The sequence below is a fragment of the Mus musculus genome, chromosome 12 (assembly GCF_000001635.26).
Source record: "Mus musculus strain C57BL/6J chromosome 12, GRCm38.p6 C57BL/6J".
Taxonomy (NCBI): Eukaryota; Metazoa; Chordata; class Mammalia; order Rodentia; family Muridae; genus Mus; species Mus musculus.
This window is the reverse complement of record NC_000078.6, coordinates 59,436,390-59,456,978: the sequence shown is the minus strand read 5'-3', so window position 1 is coordinate 59,456,978 and position 20,589 is coordinate 59,436,390. Positions and strand designations below refer to the sequence as shown.

General features: G+C 42.6%; 1 pseudogene; it reads right to left on the bottom strand.

Annotated features, from left to right (window-relative positions):
- Positions 1–11,070: 11,070 nt before the first annotated feature.
- On the bottom strand, positions 11,071–15,374 carry Gm51977 (annotated as a pseudogene).
- Positions 15,375–20,589: the final 5,215 nt, after the last annotated feature.

Here is a 20,589-nt window from a genome sequence, read left to right as displayed (position 1 = left end):
ACATAGCAGCTCTGTTTTACCCTCATGCCTCATAACTGACAAGCAGCAATTTTTAAGCACCTCCTATAAGCCTAGCGACATGCCTGTGTGCACAAATCTTACAGCATATATAAAAGCAACAGGACATACAGGATAGTTTTGAAGTGTTATTCCTTATTTAAAAGTCTGAATGTTAAAGTATTTGAGCACACTGGATTGAAACAGAATGCCACTCTACTGAAAATAAAACTATCCCCAGCCAGGCTGATAAGAACAGAGGCAGTAGGAACTTAACATCAAATCTGACTGCATGTGCTTCCTCAGCCCTGCTAATAGCTGAGCAGGCTGCTTTCTGAGGCGGTGTGAATTGGAAGGACCTGCTGGCAGCTTTTGCTTCGATGTTTTCCTTAATATTGGAAGAGAACGGTCTCTCCTGGGACTTTAAGTCCCAGCAGCTCAAGAAGGGCAGGGTGCTAGTGTCCTGGCTGCTGAGGCCAAGTGCTACCCAGTGCCCTTTATTTCAACATTGAAACACTCCAGAGAGAAGGGTCTGTCTCTCCACCTTTTAATGTTGCTCAATCATTTCTTTTTACTTCTCACTTCAGTGAGCACAGTATGTGGCTTGTTGAGAATCTATTAAACAGAAAACCCTTCACTGTTTCACGGATGGATTTTTGGAGAAATCTGTAGTCAGCACGTGTTCCTCAACTCCTTCACAGTTGCCCTAATTCTCTATATTTTGGAGAGGGCATGTAAAAAAAATGATTTCTAATTTCTAATTTAATAAGTGACAGAATATTTTGACATTAGCAAATGAAGGGAAGTGTTGTCAGTGATTTGTATTATAGGCACGGATTTCTGTTGTGGTCAGTACTGAGTAGACTGTGACAATCAAATCATGGTACGATTAGAAGCCAAGGGCATTTTTGTTGAGACCTTCTGGGAAATTAGAGCATCTGGGCTCAGTGCTGTGTATGGATTGCAGCAGTTATCTGCTGTTTGTGTTGAAAATGCTCACTCTACCTCCCTCTGGCTCCTCACTCCCCTTCTGGCTTAATTCATATGAATTTTTGACTATGCATTTGTATTTTTCCTCTCTTGGTAGAAATGCTTTTTGTCTTCCATTTTCTAAGGGCTACCCACCATTTTACCAACATCTTTGCTATGGTTTGGATGCAGTTTATCCCCTGAAGGTTCCTGTGATGGAGACATGGTCCTCAGGCTGGAAATGCTGGGCAGGGATGGGGCAGGTAAGCAGTGGTCATGGCGGTCCTAAGATCTTTGAGGGTATGCCTGTAGAAGACTGTTAGGCAGTGTTTGTGGGATCCTGAGTTAGTCTCTAGAGAGAGGGCCACTCTGGAATGGCCCTAGCTTTCTGCATCATAAGTTCTCGTTTTCACATATGCTCCTGCCAAAGTGATGCTGTTTTTCATGAGGACCTCGTCACAGCTGACCTGATGCTGGTGCCAGGTTGCCAAGCTCCAGAATTGTGACCTAAATAAATATTTTCTTGTCCTTCTTTTTATTTTCAGGATATATCCTTTGTATTTCTTTGAACACTTCAACTTATTAGTTGACAGTTTTAAACATGTATATAATATATTTTCATCATACTGACTCTCATTACCCACTCAACCTATTCCTACACCCATAGAACCCCTCTTCCCACACCTCCTTGCTAGTCTGTCTGTCTGTCTATCTCTCTCTCTCTCTCTCTCTCTCTCTCTCACACACACACACACACACACACACACACACACACACACACACACAGACACAATTAAAAATAAAGTACATGGGTTTTTAGTTCTCTTTCCCTATCGGTGCTCCTCTCAATGTGGAAAATTGTTGCCTAATTTTTTAATGCATTCTCATTAATTACTGACAGAATTAAGGTTCTTCTCTTAGAGAAGCGACTAGCTCTCTCTCACCCACTACAACACAGCAGTTCTCCAAAATTCTGTTTTAAAGTGTAAAAACCATATCAAAAATTCACTAACTAAAGAAAATCTGTTCATACATTATATTCTGAACATGGCCTCCTCTCCCCACTTCCTCCAAGACCCTCCCCACATTCTCATTCATCCAACTCTCTGCCCTTTCTTCTTCTTCTTCTTCTTCTTCTTCTTCTTCTTCTTCTTCTTCTTCTTCTTCTTCTTCTTCTTCTTCGGCTTCGGCTTCCTCTCTCTCTCTCTCTCTCTCTCTCTCTCTCTCTCTCTCTCTCTCTCTAAGACAGACAAAAAATAAAGAGAAACAAAATTAGGAAGAAAAAAAGAACAGAAACAGGCACCAAAAACAAATCATAAAAACACAAAGTTGGGCCTGAGCATCGGTGGCAGACATCTTGGTTCTGGGACTCCGCCAAGAGTATTCTGCACAGTCGAGAGTGTGGACTACAGAAGCTAACAGCTTCTGGGACAGGCAGGAGCCATAGAGCTTCTGAGGCAGCCCCCTTTTCGGGCTTCAGACATCCGGGCACCTTCCCAGCCAGAGGATAGGTGTCCACCCAGCTCAGGAGGGCTTTGCCCTTGGTTCTGGGACTCCGCCGAGAGTATTCTGCACAAGTGAGAGTGTGGACTACAGAAGCTAACAACTTCTGTGACAGGCCAAAGCAACAGAGCTTCTGGGACAGGCCCTGTTTTGGGCCTTCATCTTCGGCCAGGAGGGAGGTCCAAATGCCAGATATCTGTGCACCTTCCCTGTAAGAGGAGAGCTTGCCTCCAGAGGGTGCTTTGACCACTGAAACTCTGAGGAAAGAGCTAGTCTCCCAGGTCTGCTGATAGAGGATAACAGAATACCTGAGGAACAAGCTCTAACCAGAGACAACTATAACAATTAACTCCAGAGATACCAGATGGCAAAAGGTAAACATAAGAATTTTACGAACAGAAACCAAGACCACTAACCATCATCAGAACCCAGCACTCCAACTTTGCCCAGTCCAGGGCACCCCAACACAACCTAAAAGCTAGACCCAGATTTAAAAGCATATCTCATGATGATGGTAGAGGACATCAAAAAGGACTTTAATAACTCACTCAAAGAAATACAGGAGAACACTGCTAAACAGGTAGAAGACCTTAAGAGGAAGCACAAAAATCCCTGAAAGAATTACAGGAAAACAGGACCAAACAAGTGGTGGAATTAAATAAAAACCAACCAAGATCTAAAAAGAGAAGTAGACACAATAAAGAAAACCCAAAGTGAGGCAAGGCTGGAGATAGAAACCCTAGGAAAGAAATCTGGAACCATAGATGCGAGCATCAGCAACAGAATACAAGAGATGGAAGAGAGAATCTCAGGTACAGAAGATTCCATAGAGAACATCGGCACAACAATCAAAGAAAATACAAAACGAAAAGAACCTAACTCAAAACATCCAGGAAATCCAGGACACAATGAGAAGACCAAACCTACGGATAATAGGAGTAGATGAGAATGAAGATTTTTCAACTCAAAGGGCCAGCAAATATCTTCAACAAAATTATAGAAGAAAACTTCCCAAACCTAAAGAAAGAGATGCACATGAACATACAAAAAGCCTACAGAACTCCAAATAGACTGGACCAGAAAAGAAATTCCTCCTGACACATAAAAATCAGAACAACAAATGTACTAAATAAAGATAGAATATTAAAAGCAGTAAGAGAAAAAGGTCAAGTAACATATAAAGGCAAGCCTATCAGAATTACACCAGACTTTTCACCAGAGACTATGAAAGCCTGAACAGATGTTATTCGGACACAAAGAGAACACAAATACCAGCCCAGGCTACTATTCCCAGACAAATGTTCAATTATCTTAGATGGAGAAAGCAAAGTATTCCACGACAAAACCAAATCCACACATTATCTTTCCATGAATCCCGCCCTTTAAAGGATAACAGAAAAAAAAAAAAAAAAAAACAATACAAGGACAGAAACCACGTCCTAGAAAAAGCAAGAAGGTAATCCCTCAACAAACCAAAAAGAAGACAGCCATAAGAACAGAATGTCAGCTTTAACAACAAAAATAATAAGAAGCAACAATTACTTTTCGATAATATCTCTTACTATCAATGGACTCAACTCCCCAATAAAAAGACAAAGACTAACAGACTGGCTACACAAACAGGACCCAACATTCTGCTGCTTACAGAAAACCCATCTCAGGGAAAAAAACAGACACTACCTCAGACTGAAAGGCTGGAAAACAATTTTCCAAGTAAATGGTATGAAGAAACAAGCTGGTGTTGCCATTCTAATATCTAATAAAATCAACTTCCAACCCAAAGTTATCAAAAAAGACAAGGAGGGGCACTTCATACCCATCAAAGGTAAAATCTTCCAAGAGGAACTCTCAATTCTGAATATCTATACTCCAAATACAAGGGCAGCCACATTCATTAAAGAAAGTTTAGTAAAGCTCAAAGCACACATTGCACCTCACACAATAATAGTGGGAGACTTCAACACACCACTTTCACCAATGGACAGATCATGGAAACAGAAACTAAACAGGGACACAGTGAAACTAACAGAAGTTATGAAACAAATGGATCTGACAGATATCTACAGAACATTTTATCCTAAAAACAAAAGGATATACCTTCTGTTCAGCACCTCATGGTACCTTCGCCAAAATTGACCACATAATTGGTCACAAAACAAGCCTCAACAAATACAAAAATATTGAAATTGTCCCATGCATTATATCAGATAACCATGAACTAAGGCTGATCTTCAATAGCAAAATAAATAATAGAAAGCAAACATTCACGTGGAAAATGAACAACACTCTTCATAATGATACCTTGCTCAAGGAAGGAATAAAGAAAGAAATTAAGGACTTTTTGGAGTTTACTGAAAATGAAGCCAAAACATACCCAAACTTATGGGACACAATGAAAGCATTTCTAAAAGAAAAACTCATAGCTCTGAGGGCCTCAAAAAAGAAATTAGAGAGAGCACACATTAGCAGATTGACAACACACCTAAAAGCTCTAGAACAAAAGGAAGCAAATTCACCCAAGAGGAGTAAAAGGCAAGAAATAATCAAACTCAGGGCCAAAATCAACCAAGTGGAAACAAGAACTATTCAAAGAATCAACCAATCGAGGAGCTGGTTCTTTGAAAAAATCAACAAAATAGATAAACCCTTGTCGAGAATCACTAGAGGGCACAGGGACAGCATCCTAAATAACAAAATCAGAAATGAAAAGAGAGACATAACAACAAGTCCTGAAGAAATCCAAAACACCATCAGATCCTTCTACAAAAGGCAATTCTCAACAAAACTGGAGAGCCTGGATGAACTGGACAAGTTTCTAGACAGATACCAGGTACCAAAGTTAAATCATGATCAGGTTAATGATCTAAACAGTCCTATATCCCCTAAAGAAATAGAAGCAGTCATTAATAGTCTCCCAACCAAAAAAAAAGCACAGGACCAGATGAGTTTAGTGCAGAGTTCTATCAGACCTTCAAAGAAGATCTAGTCCCATTTCTTCACAAACTATTCCACAAAATAGAAACAGAAGGTACTCTACCCAACTCATTCTATGAAGCCACAATTACTCTGATACCTAAACCACAAAAAGACCCAACAAAGATAGAGAACTTCAGACCAATTTCCCTTATGAATATCGATGCAAAAATACTCAATAAAGTTCTTGCTAACCGAATCCAATTACACATCAAAACAGTCATCCATCCTGAACAAGTAGATTTCGTTCAAGGGATGCAGGGATGGTTCAATATACGGAAATCCATCAACATAATCCCTTATATAAACAAACTCAAAGACAAAAACCACATGATCATCTCGTTAGATGTGGAGAAAGCATTTGACAAGATCCAACACCCATTCATGATAAAAGTCTTGGAAAGATCAGGAATTCAAGGCCCATACCTAAACATGATAAAAGCAATCTACAGCAAACCAGTAGCCAACATCAAAGTAAATGGTGAAAAGCTGGAAACAATCCCACTAAAATCAGGGACTAGACAAGGCTGCCTACTTTCTCCCTACCTATTCAACATTGTACTTAAAGTCCTAGTCAGAGCAATTTGACAACAAAAGGAGATCAAGGGGATACAAATTGGAACAGAAGAAGTCAAAATATCACTTTTTGCAGATGATATGATAGTATATATAAGTGACCCTAAAAATTCCACCAGAAAACTCCTAAGCCTGATAAACAGCTTCAATGAAGTAGCTGGATAAAAAATTAACTCAAACAAGTCAATGGCATTTCTCTACACAAAGGATAAATAGGCTGAGAAAGAAATTAGGGAAACAACACCCTTCTCAATAGTCACAAATAATATAAAATATCTCGGCATGACTCTAACTAAGGAAGTAGAAATTATGTATGATAAGAACTTCAAGTCTCTGAAGAAAGAAATTAAAGAAGATCTCAGAAGATGGAAAGATCTCCCATGCTCATGCATTGGCAGGATCAATATAGTAAAAATGGCTACCTTACCAAAAGCAATCTACATATTCAATGCAATCCCCATCAAAATTTCAACTCAATTCTTCAACGAATTAGAAAGGGCAATCTGCAAATTCATCTGGAATAACAAAAAACCTAGGATAGCAAAACTCTTCTCAAGGATAATAGAACCTCTGGGGGAATCACCTTGCCTGAACTAAAGCTGTACTACAGAGCAATTGTGATTAAAAACTGCATGGTACTGGTATAGTGACAGACAAGTAGACCAATGGAATAGAATTGAAGACCCAGAGATGAACCCACACACATATGGTCACTTGATCTTTGACAAGGGAGCAAAAACCATCCTGTTGAAAAAGGACAGCATTTTCAACAAATGGTGCTGGCACAACTGGTTGTTATCATGTAGAAGAATGCGAATCGATCCTTTCCTATCTCCTTGTACTAAGATCAAATCCAAGTAGATTAAGGAACTCCACATAAAACCAGAGACACTGACACTTATAGAGGAGAAAGTAGGGAAAACCCCCGAAGATATGTGTACTGGGAAAAATTCCTGAATAGAACAGCAATGGCTTGTGCTGTAAGATTGAGAATCAACAAATGGAACCTCATAAAATTGCAAAGCTTCTGCAAGCAAAAGACACCATCAATAAGACAAAAAGGCCACCAACAGATTGGGAAAGGATCTTTACCTGTCCTAAATCAGATAGGGGACTAATATCCAATATATATAAAGAACTCAAGAAGGTGGACTCCAGAAAAATCAAATAACCCCATTAAAAAATGGGGCTCAGAGCTAAACAAAGAATTCTCACCTGAGGAATACCGAATGGCTGAGAAGCACCTGAAAAAATGTTCAAAATCCTTAATCAGGGAAATGCGAATTAAAACAACCCTGAGATTCCACCTCACACCAGTCAGAATGTCTAAGATCAAAAATTCAGATGACAGCAGATGCTGGCGAGGATGTGGAGAAAGAGGAACACTCCTCCATTGTTGGTGGGATTGCAAGCTTCTACAACCACTCTGAAAATCAGTCTGGCGGTTCCTCAGAAAATTGGACATAGTACTACCAGAGGATCCCGCAATACCTCTCCTGGGCATATATCCAAAAGATATTCCAACCAGTAAGAAGGACACATGCTCCACTATGTTCATAGCAGCCTTATTTATAATAGCCAGAAGCTGGAAAGAACCCAGATGCCCCTCAACAGAGGAATGGATACAGAAAATGTGGTACATTTACACAATGGAGTACTACTCAGCTATTAAAAAGAATGAATTTATGAAATTCCTAGGCAAATGGATAGACCTGGATGGCATCATCCTGAGTGAGGTAACCCAATCACAAAAGAACTCAAATTATATGTACTCACTGATAAGTGGATATTAGCCCAGAAACTTAGAATACCCAAGATATAAGATACAATTTGTGAAACACATGAAACTCAAGAAGAACGAAGACCGAAGTGTGGACACTTTGCCCCTTCTTAGAATTGGGAACAAAGCACCCATGGAAAGAGTTACAGAGACAAATTTTGGAGCTGAGACAAAAGGATGGTCCATCTAGAGACTGACATATCCAGGGATCTATCCCATAATCAGCCTCCAAATGCTGACACCATTGCATACACTAGCAAGATTTTGCTGAAAGGACCCTGATATAGCTGTCTCTTGTGAGACTATGCCGGGGCCTAGCAAACACAGAAGTGGATGCTCACAGTCAGCTATTGGATGGATCACAGGGCCCCCAATGGAGGAGCTAGAGAAAATACCCAAGGAGCTAAAGGGATCTGCAACCCTATAGGTGGAACAACATTATAAACTAACCAGTACCCTGGAGCTCTTGACTCTAGCTGCATATGTATCAAAAGATGGCCTAGTCGGTCATCACTAGAAAGAGAGGCCCATTGGACATGCAAATTTTATATGCCCCAGTACAGGGGATCTCCAGGGCCAAAAAGTGGGAGTGGGTGGGTAGGGGAGTGGGGGGGCAGGGTATGGGGGACTTTTGGGATAGCATTGGAAATGTAATTGTGGAAAATACCTAATAAAAATTAAAAAAAAAAAAACCACAAAGTTGGAAAACATAATATACAAGCAAAAGACCAGTGAGATTTTAAAAATCTTTTCAAGTAAAATAATATAAGACAAAAGACACAACTATGATTGAGTTCATTTTGTATTGACCATCTACTGCTGGACATAGAGCCTGCCAGGGGCCCCACCCATTCAGAGGACAAGAAGATGGGGAATGCGGTAAGGATTGTGGGAAAGGATGATCAGGAGGGGTAGTGAGCAGGATATAAAGTGAATAAGTGAAAAGAAGAAAAAAAAATTACCTACCTACCTACCTACCCTGCCTCCCTTTAAGGATAGGTAAGACTCCATTAGGGAGGGAAAAAAAACTGATTTTTCCTTTGCCATTAGATAGCAGTTGTGGACAGCTTGTTGTTTGGAGGAAGCCTAAACTCATTTCTCCTGCTCAGCACTGAGGCCCCATCTGGCTTGAGCTTGAACAGGCCCTGAGCATGCTGCCACAGTCTCTGTGAATTCATGTGTGCATAGGTCCCGTTGTGCCTGGGGGATGCCATTTCCTTGGAGTCATTCCCTTGGCTCTTACAATCTTTCTGCCTCCTCTTCCCCATGGCTACCTAAAGCCTGAGGGGAGGTCTCCAACATGGTTTGATCAATCACAATCTGCACAGAGCCAGCTGTGCTTACCACAGTGCAACAGAGCAGTATTCTCCACACACCATCGCCAATATGCTTTTATTTAACTTTTTGTTTGAAAAGAATAAAAAGTTAAAGTGCCCTCAGTCCCATAACATCATTATATAGCCTGCTCTAGCCAATCCAATTCTTGGAATAAGTCACTAACATCATTTTGGACCCTCAACTGTAAACATATAGATATGTCCGTGTATGCTATATATGCCTAGGTCTCTATATAAATGCCAATATCTTTTTAATAGCACATTTTATACTTGCATTATTTTCACTCATTTTCACACTGGTCTACTACTCAGACCATCACCTCCTTCACTTCATGTGTCATGTGCATATACACTCTTTTGTTATTAGACGCGTTCTCACGACCGGCCAGGAAAGACGCAACAGACCAGAATCTTCTGCGGCAAAGCTTTATTGCTTACATCTTCAGGAGCAGGAGTGCAAGAAGCAAGAGAGAGAGAAAACGAAAACCCGTCCCTTTTTTAGGAGAGTTATATTTCGCCTAGGACGTGTCACTCCCTGATTGGCTGCAGCCCATCGGCCGAGTTGACGTCACGGGGAAGGCAGAGCACATGGAGTGGAGAACCACCCTCGGCATATGCGCAGTTTATTTGTTTACCACTTAGAACACAGCTGTCAGCGCCATCTTGTAACGGCGAATGTGGGCGCGGCTCCCAACATCTCCCCCTTTCCTTTTAATAAGAGCAAATAGGCCACCCATATTAATGAGAGTGGAGATAGAGGTCAAATCCCCAGTGTGTAGGTAAAGGAGCCATGTACAGGATTAGCTCTTAGGCTCACAGGCTTTTACCCAGAGCAACCCTGACCTGCTCCCGTGTCGTTTTGCCTGGGGGAAGGGAACTAGGACACTGAACCTTCATGAAAGATGACATGTCTCCCTAGAATAGGCTCATATATGCCGCAGAGCCTTTCCATTGCAGTGCTTAGCCGTGCAACTCTCTCGGGCTGCTGAAGCACACTCACTCTATCCCGTGCAATGAGTCTAGCCTCGTGAGATGTAAGAGCTGAGTGGCCAGCGACCTATTGCCTAAGCATAGATAACCATATATCAGGGGGAGCTCCATGTTCTAGTCCTGCAAGCGCCTGGGCAATAACCACCTTGTCTCTCCTAGTTTGGGCCTTAAGCTTACAGACCAATCAAAGAAGCAACACTAATCCACAGCAAAGTGTATCTCCAAATAATATTAATCCCACCCAATTTTTTAAAGAAGGAAAATGCTGAGGAGATCCAATTGGGTAATCCTTTGGTCAGCGACAGGTCCAAGCGCGTGGAGTTGACCTGAAGTCTCAATTCCCGAAGGATCTGTTCAAATTCAGCCATCCAATTCTGTAACATATACTGAAAAAGACTTTTTGACAATTTAGCTGCCCTAGTAAATTTAACATACTGAATGGAAATAACACACAATCCCGGAAACTTTTGTTCACAACCCTGCTGAGTTATTTGTCATAATACATCTAGTTGTATCTGGACAAGATCTATGAGTTGATTAACCAGCATGAGACCTCTCTGTATCTTGACATTAGCTGAGGCCTGTTCATCTATGACTGTAGTCACTGAGGCTGACAAAGTGTTAATGGTGTCAGTTGTCTGGACCTGTCCAGACAGAGCCAAGGCTGTCTGAATCAAGGCTAAACCCAGTTCCTAGTTAGTGTAAAAGGCAGGAGAATACTTGAGCATTATACATCACCGTCATTGGGAGTGGAAATGTCGACATTATCCCCCAACGCTGCTCTCTCTTTATTATTGACGCCCTGGACATCACCAAGACGAGGGACATTAGTATTCCCTTGGTCAGTCTGGATTTTTCGGGTGAGTCTTTCTGGTATCCAAAATGGGTTGTCTTCATTCTGTGGGAAAACACAGATAGCTCCCCTGGATCTTATCAAAATAGGATCCGGGCCATACCATTTATTATCAAGGACATTTTTCCATTTAACCATCTCATTGGGCCTATCTGGCTCTGTACAATGACGTTCAGCCGCAGTATGGCCATGAGCATCAATATTTAAAAAATTGAGTGTAAAGAGTGCCAAAGACACAGACTCTCTTGGTGCTCGGGGTACAGTCTCCTCAAAAGTTCCCCTCTTCTGTTTTATTAGATAGGATTTGAGGGTGCGATGCGCACGCTCAACAATACCCTGTCCTTGAGGGTTGTATGGAAGTCCAGTCAGGTGGGTCACATCCATCTGACGGCAGAACTGCTGGAATTTTTGAGATGTATAAGCTGGTCCATTATCAGTCTTAAGGAGTCTGGGTTTCCCCCAAGCACTCCATGCCTCAAGACAATGTTGAATCACATGTGAGGCTTTTTCTCCGGTTAACGGAGAGGCAAACATGATGCCAGAACATGTGTCAATGGACACATGGAGATATTGAAGTTTTCCAAAGGAAGAAACATGTGTAACATCCATTTGCCAGACCTGTAGAGGTCGAATACCGCGTGGGTTAATTCCCACATGAGGAACTGGCAAGAACTCACAGCAGCTTTGACATTGAGTAACAATGTCACGGGCTTCTTTTCTTGTCAAGGAGAAACGACTGCGTAATGTTTCAGCCGTCACATGAAAATTGTTATGAAAATTTCTTGCAGCCTCTACCGGGGATGATAGGGCAGCAGCCACCACTTTAGTGGCCTTATCTGCCAAATCATTTCCCAGAGCCATGGGGCCAGGTAGGCCTGAATGGGCTCTAACATGAGTAATATAAACAGGAAATCTTCTAGATAACAAAACTAATTGTATTTGCTGAAAAATATTGGCAACTCTACTGGAAGGCTTAATCACTCCAGCCACTTCTAAAAGATTTACTGCATTAACCACATAACAGGAATCTGACACAATATTAAGGGGTTCTAAAAAGGTTTTTAAAACTTCTAAGACCACTAAACATTCTACCACTTGAGGTGAAATTTCATTATACTGTTTGGATACCACTTTACCATTAGCCACATAGGCACCTATGCCAGTTTTTGATCCATCAGTATATACCACAATCCCATTTTTAAGTGGGTTTCTTACTGTTATTTGTGGAAACACAACAGATTGATTTTGGGCAAACTGTAAGATTGGATGTTTTGGATAATGGTTATCTATTTTTCCTGAAAAGGAGGTAACTAAAACTGCCCAATCATTAGATGTGGCTGCCAAGGTTTGAACCTGTGCAGCGGTATAAGGTACAATTAAAAGATATGGACTTTGCCCAAAGTGGGTGATTGCTGCTTTTAGGCCTTTAAGGGCAAGCTGTGCAATTGCATCAGGATACCAATCTATTATTTTAGCTGGGGATACGTTTGGATGGATCCACAACAATGGCCCATTCTGCCACAAAACTGCAGTTGGCAATTGTGCTGTCTTAAAGACACACAAACTGAAAGGTTGCGAATCCTCAATACGTTGTAATTGTGCATTCTGTAAGGCTTTTTCCACTTTTTGTAAGGCCTGGTTAGCAGCTAGAGTAAGAGTCCTAGGGGAGGAGATATGAGGATCTCCTTCTAAAATACCAAACAAAGGCCTTAACTCAGCGGAAGGAATCTTTAAAAAAGGTCTGAGCCAATTAATATCTCCCAACAGCTTTTGAAAATCATTTAAGGTATGGAGGTGATCTCTTCTTATCTCTACCTTTTGGGGCACAATCTTATCTGGGGACACCACAGAGCCCAAGAATTGTCCTGTATCAGAAATTTGGACCTTTTCTGTGGCTATCTGTAAACCCCACTGACTTAAAGTTTTAAGTAGAAAAGGATATGCCTTTTGTAGCATGGTAAGGTCTTTATGGCACAGGAGGATGTCATCCATGTAAAGGAGCAAAATTAAAGAGGGGAATTGTTCCCTCACTGGCAAAAGAGCTTCTTGTACATAAAGTTGACACATAGTAGGACTATTGGACATTCCCTGTGGTAAGACCTTCCATTGATACCTCTTATCAGGTTCCATGTGATTAATAGAGGGGATGGTAAAGGCAAATCTGGGCCTATCTCTTGGACACAAAGGTATAGAAAAGAAACAATCTTTAATATCTATAATAATTAAATTCCAGCCACGTGGTAAGGCGGAAAGTACAGGGAGACCCCTCTGTACTGGGCCAAATAAGTTCATTTGCTCATTAATGGCTCTGAGGTCATGGAGCAGTCTCCACTTTCCTGACTTTTTCTTAATTACAAAAATTGGAGTATTCCAAGGTGAGGTAGAGGGTTCAATATGGCCTAGTTTTAATTGTTCCTCTACCAGTTGAATCACAGCTTCCAGTTTTTCAGAGGATAGGGGCCATTGAGGAACCCACACTGGGTCCCCTGTTTTCCATGGTATGGGTCGTGCTGCCCCAATGGCCGCTATGGAAAACCCAGACCCTGTCTGTCTTGGTTTCCATTAGGTGAGATGGGCTCTATCCTTCCCTGTTCTTGATGTCCTAACCCTTTTCCTTCTTTATAACCCATCTTTGCCATGATATTTTTTGCTTTAGCTGAATACCCTCCTGATGGGGTGTTTTCATTGGACAAAATAAGGCCCAAATGCTGCATAATATCCCTTCCCCAGAGGTTAACCGGGAGTGGGAGCACATAAGGTATGAATTTCCCTTGCTGTCCTTCAGAGGATTCCCACGTCAAGGCAATGGAGCTTATAGTGGGACATGATTGATAACCTAGGCCCTGTAATGAATGAGATGACTCTGTGGTGGGCCATGCTTTGGGCCACCAATGTGTAGAAATTATACTTTTATCTGCTCCGGTATCAAGGATGCCTTCAAACTCTTTTCCATTAATCTTAAGGCGGAGCTTAGGTCTATCATTTAAAGATACAACCAAATAGGCAGAATCATTTCCTGAGGAGCCCATTTTCTTTATCTCAGGTCCTGCAGATTTCTCCCTGGTATTATCAGGGAGGAGCAGCAGCTGAGCTATCCTATCTCCTTTACTAATAGAAAAAACGTCCTTAGGGCTTGAGCACAGGACCTGTATTTCAGGGGAATGTTGACAATCCATAACTCCAGGGTGGACTACTAAGCCCTGCAAGGTGAGTGAACCCCGGCCGAGAATAAGGCCCATGGTTCCCGGGGGCAAGGATGGTATAGGCTCCACTGGCACCGGCTGAATACTCATTTGAGGCATTAGTAGGAAGTCGGAGGCGGCACGCAGGTCCACCCTTGTGGGTCTTCCTGGGTCGCCTCTCTGACTGCTTCCTGGGTCCTGACAAACCGGTTCCCATATCTTTGAGGGCCCTGGGACCGAGGGCCCGATGACCCGTTTTTTGGCACATAAGCTGATTGACTATCAGGTGGGGGAAGAATTCTGCCCTTTATATCCCTCACAGAGCGACACTGGTCAGCTCTATGATAACCCTTGCCACACTTAGAGCAAAGAGTGAGAGTCCCCCCCTGTTTATCTGGAGCTCTGCAATCTTTCTTAAAATGCCCAGGCTTTCCGCAATTAAAACATGTCCTCTGATCATTTCTGCTCATGGAGCGGTTTTGGGATTGAAGGATGGCAGCCGCTAAACCTGCATTGGTGAGAGGTCCCCCAAGCTCTCGACAGACCCTGAGCCAGTCTTGTAAGCCTTTGTTCTTTCTTGGGGCTATGGCCGCTCGGCACTCCTTTGTGGCTTGCTCATAGATTAGCTGTTCTATCAGAGGCGCAGCTTGCTCTGACTCTCCAAAAATACGCTCTGCTGCCTCTGTCATTCTGGCCACAAAATCTGAGAAGGATTCCTGAGGTCCCTGGATTATCTTTGTTAACTGCCCAGTGGTTTCACCTGCTCGAGAGAGCGCCTTCCAGGCCCTAATAGCCGTGGAAGAAATCTGGGCATAAGCTCCCCAATGGTAGTTTGTCTGATCAGCAGAATAAGCTCCCTGACCCGTTAACAAGTCAAAAGTCCAATCTCTCTGCTCTGGAGTCAAAGCAGCTGCGTTTGCTCGGGCCTGCGCTTGTGCAGCTTCGTGCCAAAGCGCTCTCCATTCCATATATTTGCCCATACTAGGGAGAGCGGCTTTTACAACCGTTTGCCAGTCAGCAGGAGTTAGTGCCATGCCGGCAAGCCTGTCTAACTGCACCAAGGTAAAATTAGCATTGGTTCCGTATTTACGGACCGACTCGGCAATTTCTTTAATTTGTAAGTATTCTACCGGAGCGTGGACACGCCCACCCTCGGCTCCTTCAAAGACCGGAAATGCCTGTTGTATTTTCCTTTGTTCCTCTCTGGGAATGAATGAGTCTGCGCACTGCCTCTCTGCGCACTGCCTCTCTGCGCACTGCCTCTCTGCGCATTGCCTCTCTGCGCATTGCCTCTCTGCGCATTGCTGACGCACTACGCAGGGCGGGGGCTCCGCATAGGGCGGACCTTGAAGCCGACTGCCCTGAGGCCAATCAGCAAACTGGCCTTCGCCAGCCGCTTTTGGCTTCCTTAACTGATTAGCTAGCACTTTACCTGGCTGGTACCCTTTTTTCTCATAATGAGCTGCTTCTTCCTCCCAGTCTGTTTCTTCAGAGGAGAATTCATCATCTGCTTCAGAGCTACTAAGAGCTGGCTCCCCGAGCCCATCCAGCGATGAGCACAGGCTCCTTTTCCTAGAGACCTCCGCTAATTGATCTTTCTTCTTTTCCCTTTTTCCTCTTTTTCTTTTAATCTCTCTCCAGGTATTCCTACCTAACCTTAACTTTTCCTCGGGTTCAAGACCCTTGGAAAGGCCTGTATACTTATTTTGTGTACCATATTTCCTCTTTGTTCCTACTCTCTCTCCCCGCTTTACTTCTGATAGCTTGTCCTGAATTTCCTCTAGAATTTTCAGCCCTATCTTAATCACTTGATAACATGTGAAAAGGAACAAAAGGGCTCCTAACACCAGAAAAAATTCAAGGCCAAACATATTCCACTTTACTTCTGATAGACTGTCTTGAATTTCCTTAGAAAGTTCAAGATCAGACTTACCTCGTAAAGCTGTACTCACTGGTACTCTCGTTCCCCAGCTGAAAAGTTCTGAATTCATACAGTTGAATCCTTCTTAACAGTCTGCTTTACGGGAACCTTTATTACCGCGACCCGCAGTTCTGGTTCTGGAATGAGGGATCTTCCTTGCGCCAGTCCCGAGTTTTTTCTCGTCCCGGAATTCGGCACCAATTGTTATTAAACGCGTTCTCACGCCCGGCCAGGAAGAACACAGCAAACCAAAATCTTCTGCGGCAAAGCTTTATTGCTTACATCTTCAGGAGCAGGAGTGCAAGAAGCAAGAGAGAGAGAAAACGAAAACCCGTCCCTTTTTTAGGAGAGTTATATTTCGCCTAGGACGTGTCACTCCCTGATTGGCTGCAGCCCATCGGCCGAGTTGACGTCACGGGGAAGGCAGAGCACATGGAGTGGAGAACCACCCTCGGCATATGCGCAGTTTATTTGTTTACCACTTAGAACACAGCTGTCAGCGCCATCTTGTAACGGCGAATGTGGGCGCGGCTCCCAACACTCTTTGTTCTTATTTATAGATCTACTTCTACAAGAGGAGTTCAGAACTGTGTCTGAAGCATGGTGGGCACTCTCATGGTGGTGATTCTTAGCTACTGCTTACGTTAGTCATCATTGTTATAATATACATACGTAAATGTATACTTTTCCAATCATGTACATACTTCTTTTTATCAAGAGACATTTAAGGCTGGACTATACCTCAACTGATAGAGTGTACAATGGGTTGAATAAAGTTTGGAGCTGAGACAAAAGGTTAGATCATCTAGAAACTACCATATCCAGGGATCCATCCCATAATTAGCCTCCAAATGATGACAACATTGCATACACTAGCAAGATTTTGCTGAAAGGACCCTGATATAGCTGTCTCTTGTGAGACTAGGCCGGGGCCTAGCAAACACATAAGTGAATGCTCACAGTCAGCTATTGGATGAATCACAGGGCCCCCAATGGAGGAGCTAGAGAAAGAATGCAAGGAGCTAAAGAGATCTGCAATCCTGCAGGTGCAACAACATTATGAACTAACCAGTACCCCGGAGCTCTTGACTCTAGCTGCATATGTATCAAAAGATGGCCTACTCGGCCATCACTGGAAAGAGAAGCCCATTGGACACACAAACATTATATGCCCCAGTACAGGGGAACGCCAGGGCCACAAAGTGGGAATGGGTGGGTAGGGAAGTGGGGGGGGAGGGCATGGGGACTTTTGGGCTAGCATTGGAAATGTAATTGAGGAAAATATATAATAAAAAAAGAAAGAAAAGAAGAGCAAAAAAAAAAAGAATGAGTCTCATAGGTTCATATGTTTGAATGCTTATGGGGTGGCACTATTTGAAAGAATTAGAAAGTGTAACCTTGTTGGTAAATTATGTCAATTGGGGGGGGGGGGGCTCTAGAGTTTCAAATGCTCAAACCAGATGCAGTTTCTATCTCTTTCTGCTGCTTTCAGATGCAGGTATAGCACTCTCTGTTCTTTCTCCAGCATCATGTCTGCCTGTGTGCTATCACGCTTCCAACCATGCAGATAATGGACTAAACCTCTGACACTGCAAGCAAGCTCTGATTAAATTATTTCATTTATAAAAGTCGTCATCGTGGTCATGTCATCTCTTCACAGCAATAGAACATTGACTAGGATAGAGTGCCTAATATGCACAAATCCTTGGGTCTGGTCACTAGAAATTCATAAGCATCAGGTATTGGGGCCCATGACTAGAATCCCAGCAGGTGGAGGCAGGGAGATTAAAAGTTCCAGGTCATTCTTGACAATATTATGACTTCAAGGTGAGCTTTAGGTATAAGGTATAGGCATGGAGGGAGAGACAGAAGGAGAAGGAAGGGGAGGGAGGGGAGGAGGAGGAGAAAGAGACAGAGACAGAGACAGAGAGAGAGAGAGAGAGAGAGAGAGAGAGAGAGAGATTTCAATGAAGTAATGAGACTAGAAAGATGCTTATCCCCAAGACCCATAGAATATCTGGTAGAAACCCCAGGGCCATGGATGAGAAACTTCTTTTTGAGTTGTTGATCAGAAGAGTTCAAGAGATGCCCAAACAACATAGACTATTGTTGTTGCCCTTAGTTGCCTCCCAGAGGTTTAAAGTAAGTTTCTATGGCTGGAGACATAATGCACTTAAGATATAGGATTCAGAGGATTTGTGCTAGATCTTATCTGAAATCTTTCTCCTTGAAGACTAGCTTTCATAGTATTGAAAGGCACAATCAAAACTACCAAGGAAATGACTCAATCAATCATTCTACCCAGCTGTGACATCCATTATCTAAAACATGTCACACATGGCAATAGTGGCACTCTGGCACTTGTATCTTGACTGTAACCAACAGCTGACTAGTTGGACTTAAGAAACTTCTCTTTACAGCAGATGGAGATCATTTTAAGAAGCCACGTCATCGAAATGTAGACAGAACCTGATAGTGGAATTCTCAGCTCCAGTTGATACATCTACAATACAATCCCCCTACCTAAAGCTCAGAGAATATCACACAATAATAAACAAAAAGATTGTTAAGAACCAGGGAAGGGAGTTTGCTGTGACATTGTGTCTCCTAGAAATAGCATGGAAACCTCAGCTATGATACCTCAACAGTGTGGTTGTCAAAATAAATACCTGAACAATGGAAACACACTAACATGGATGGAGGAATTCTCTTGGAGTCGTTAAGGAACTACAGGAAACTAATAACTTCTTTGAGAGGAAGAATTAGTCTACTTATACCCAGGGAGGTTCTGCCTAATTGATTACAAAAAAACAACTGTCACCCTTTAAAGTATAGATGTGTAGCTTGACCTTCATGTGGGTCCTGAACAACTGGAGCAGGGGCTATCCCAAAAGCTGTTGCCTGTATGTGAGATAGGTTCTTCTAGCTGGGCTGCCTCGCCTGGCCCCAGTGGGAGAGGAAGTATCTAGTCTAACAGAGTCTTGAAGTGCCAGGGTTGGGGTGGGGGGATACCCAGGGGGCCTCACCCATTCAAACAAGAAGGGGATGGGGAATGGGGGTAAGATTGTGGGAGGGAGTGGCCAGGAGGTGGGGTCAGTGATCAGGATGTAAATTGAGTAAGTAAAAAAAATTAAATTAAATTTTAAAAGAGAGAGAGAAATACAAGCAACACCAAAATGAACTCAGTAAGGTGTGTGTGTGTGTGTGTGTGTGTGTGTGTGTGTGTGTGTGTGTGTGTATACACTAGTACAAGTATGCACATGTGTGTTAAACAACAATAGTATTTAAAGAAGAGGTCATTAAAAAAACAAAACAAAAACAAAAAACAAAAACAAAAACAAGAGGCAGGTGGATTTCTGAGTTCGAGACCAGCCTGGTCTACAAAGTGAGTTCCAGGACAGTCAGGACTATACAGAGGAACCTTGTCTCAAAAAACCAAAAAAATAAAAAAAAATTTTTAGAAAGAAAGAAAGAAAGAAAGAAAGAAAGAAAGAAAGAAAGAAGAGGTCATGAATTTGGGAGAGATGGGGGGCGGGTAACAGGGGAAATTAGAGAGTGAAGAAGAATGGGTAGAAATTGTATCATTAAAATACTCATGCATGAAATTCTCAAAAAGCATTTCATTTAAAAATATTTAAAGACTATGCCGGGGCCTAGGAAACACAGAAGTGGATGCTCACAGTCAGCTAATGGATGGATCATAGGGCTCCCAATGGAGGAGCTAGAGAAAGAATGCAAGGAGCTAAAGGGATCTGCAACCCTATAGGTGGAACAACATTATGAACTAACCAGTACCCCGGAGCTCTTGACTCTAGCTGCATATATATCAAAAGATGGCCTAGTTGGCCATCACTGGAAAGAGAGGCCCATTGGACTTGCAAACTTTATATGCCCCAGTACAGGGGAACACCAGGGCCAAAAAGGGGGAGTGGGTGGGCAGGGGAGTGGGGGTGGGTGGATATGGGGGACTTTTGGTATAGCATTGGAAATGTAAATGAGCTAAATACCTAATAAAAAATGGAAAAAAAATATTTAAAGACATTGTTGAAAACTGGAAACAACCTAGATGTCTCTCTACTAAAAGAATGGGTAAAGAACGCATGGTACATTTACACAATGCAGTACTACTCAGCTATTAAAAACAAAAACATCATGAAATTTGCAGTCAAATAGATGAAACTAAAGTATATCATCCTGAGTGAGGTAACACAGACCCAGAAAGACACACATGGTAATTACTCACTTAGAAGTGGATATTCATCATAAAGTACAAGATAAACGTGCTACAATCTACAGACCCAAAGAAGCTAACTAACAAGGAGGGCTCAACGGAGGATGCTTGAAACTCACTCAGAAGGGGATCTAGTTGGAGAGAAGGTGGGGAGGGGTTGGGGAAGGGAACAAGGATGGGAATCAGGTACAGAGAAAGCGGGTGTGGAGGGAGAGTGTGGGAGGGAGCTGGTAAAGGGGACAGAAATTGAGGGGAGGAACATCTCTGGGACTAGCTG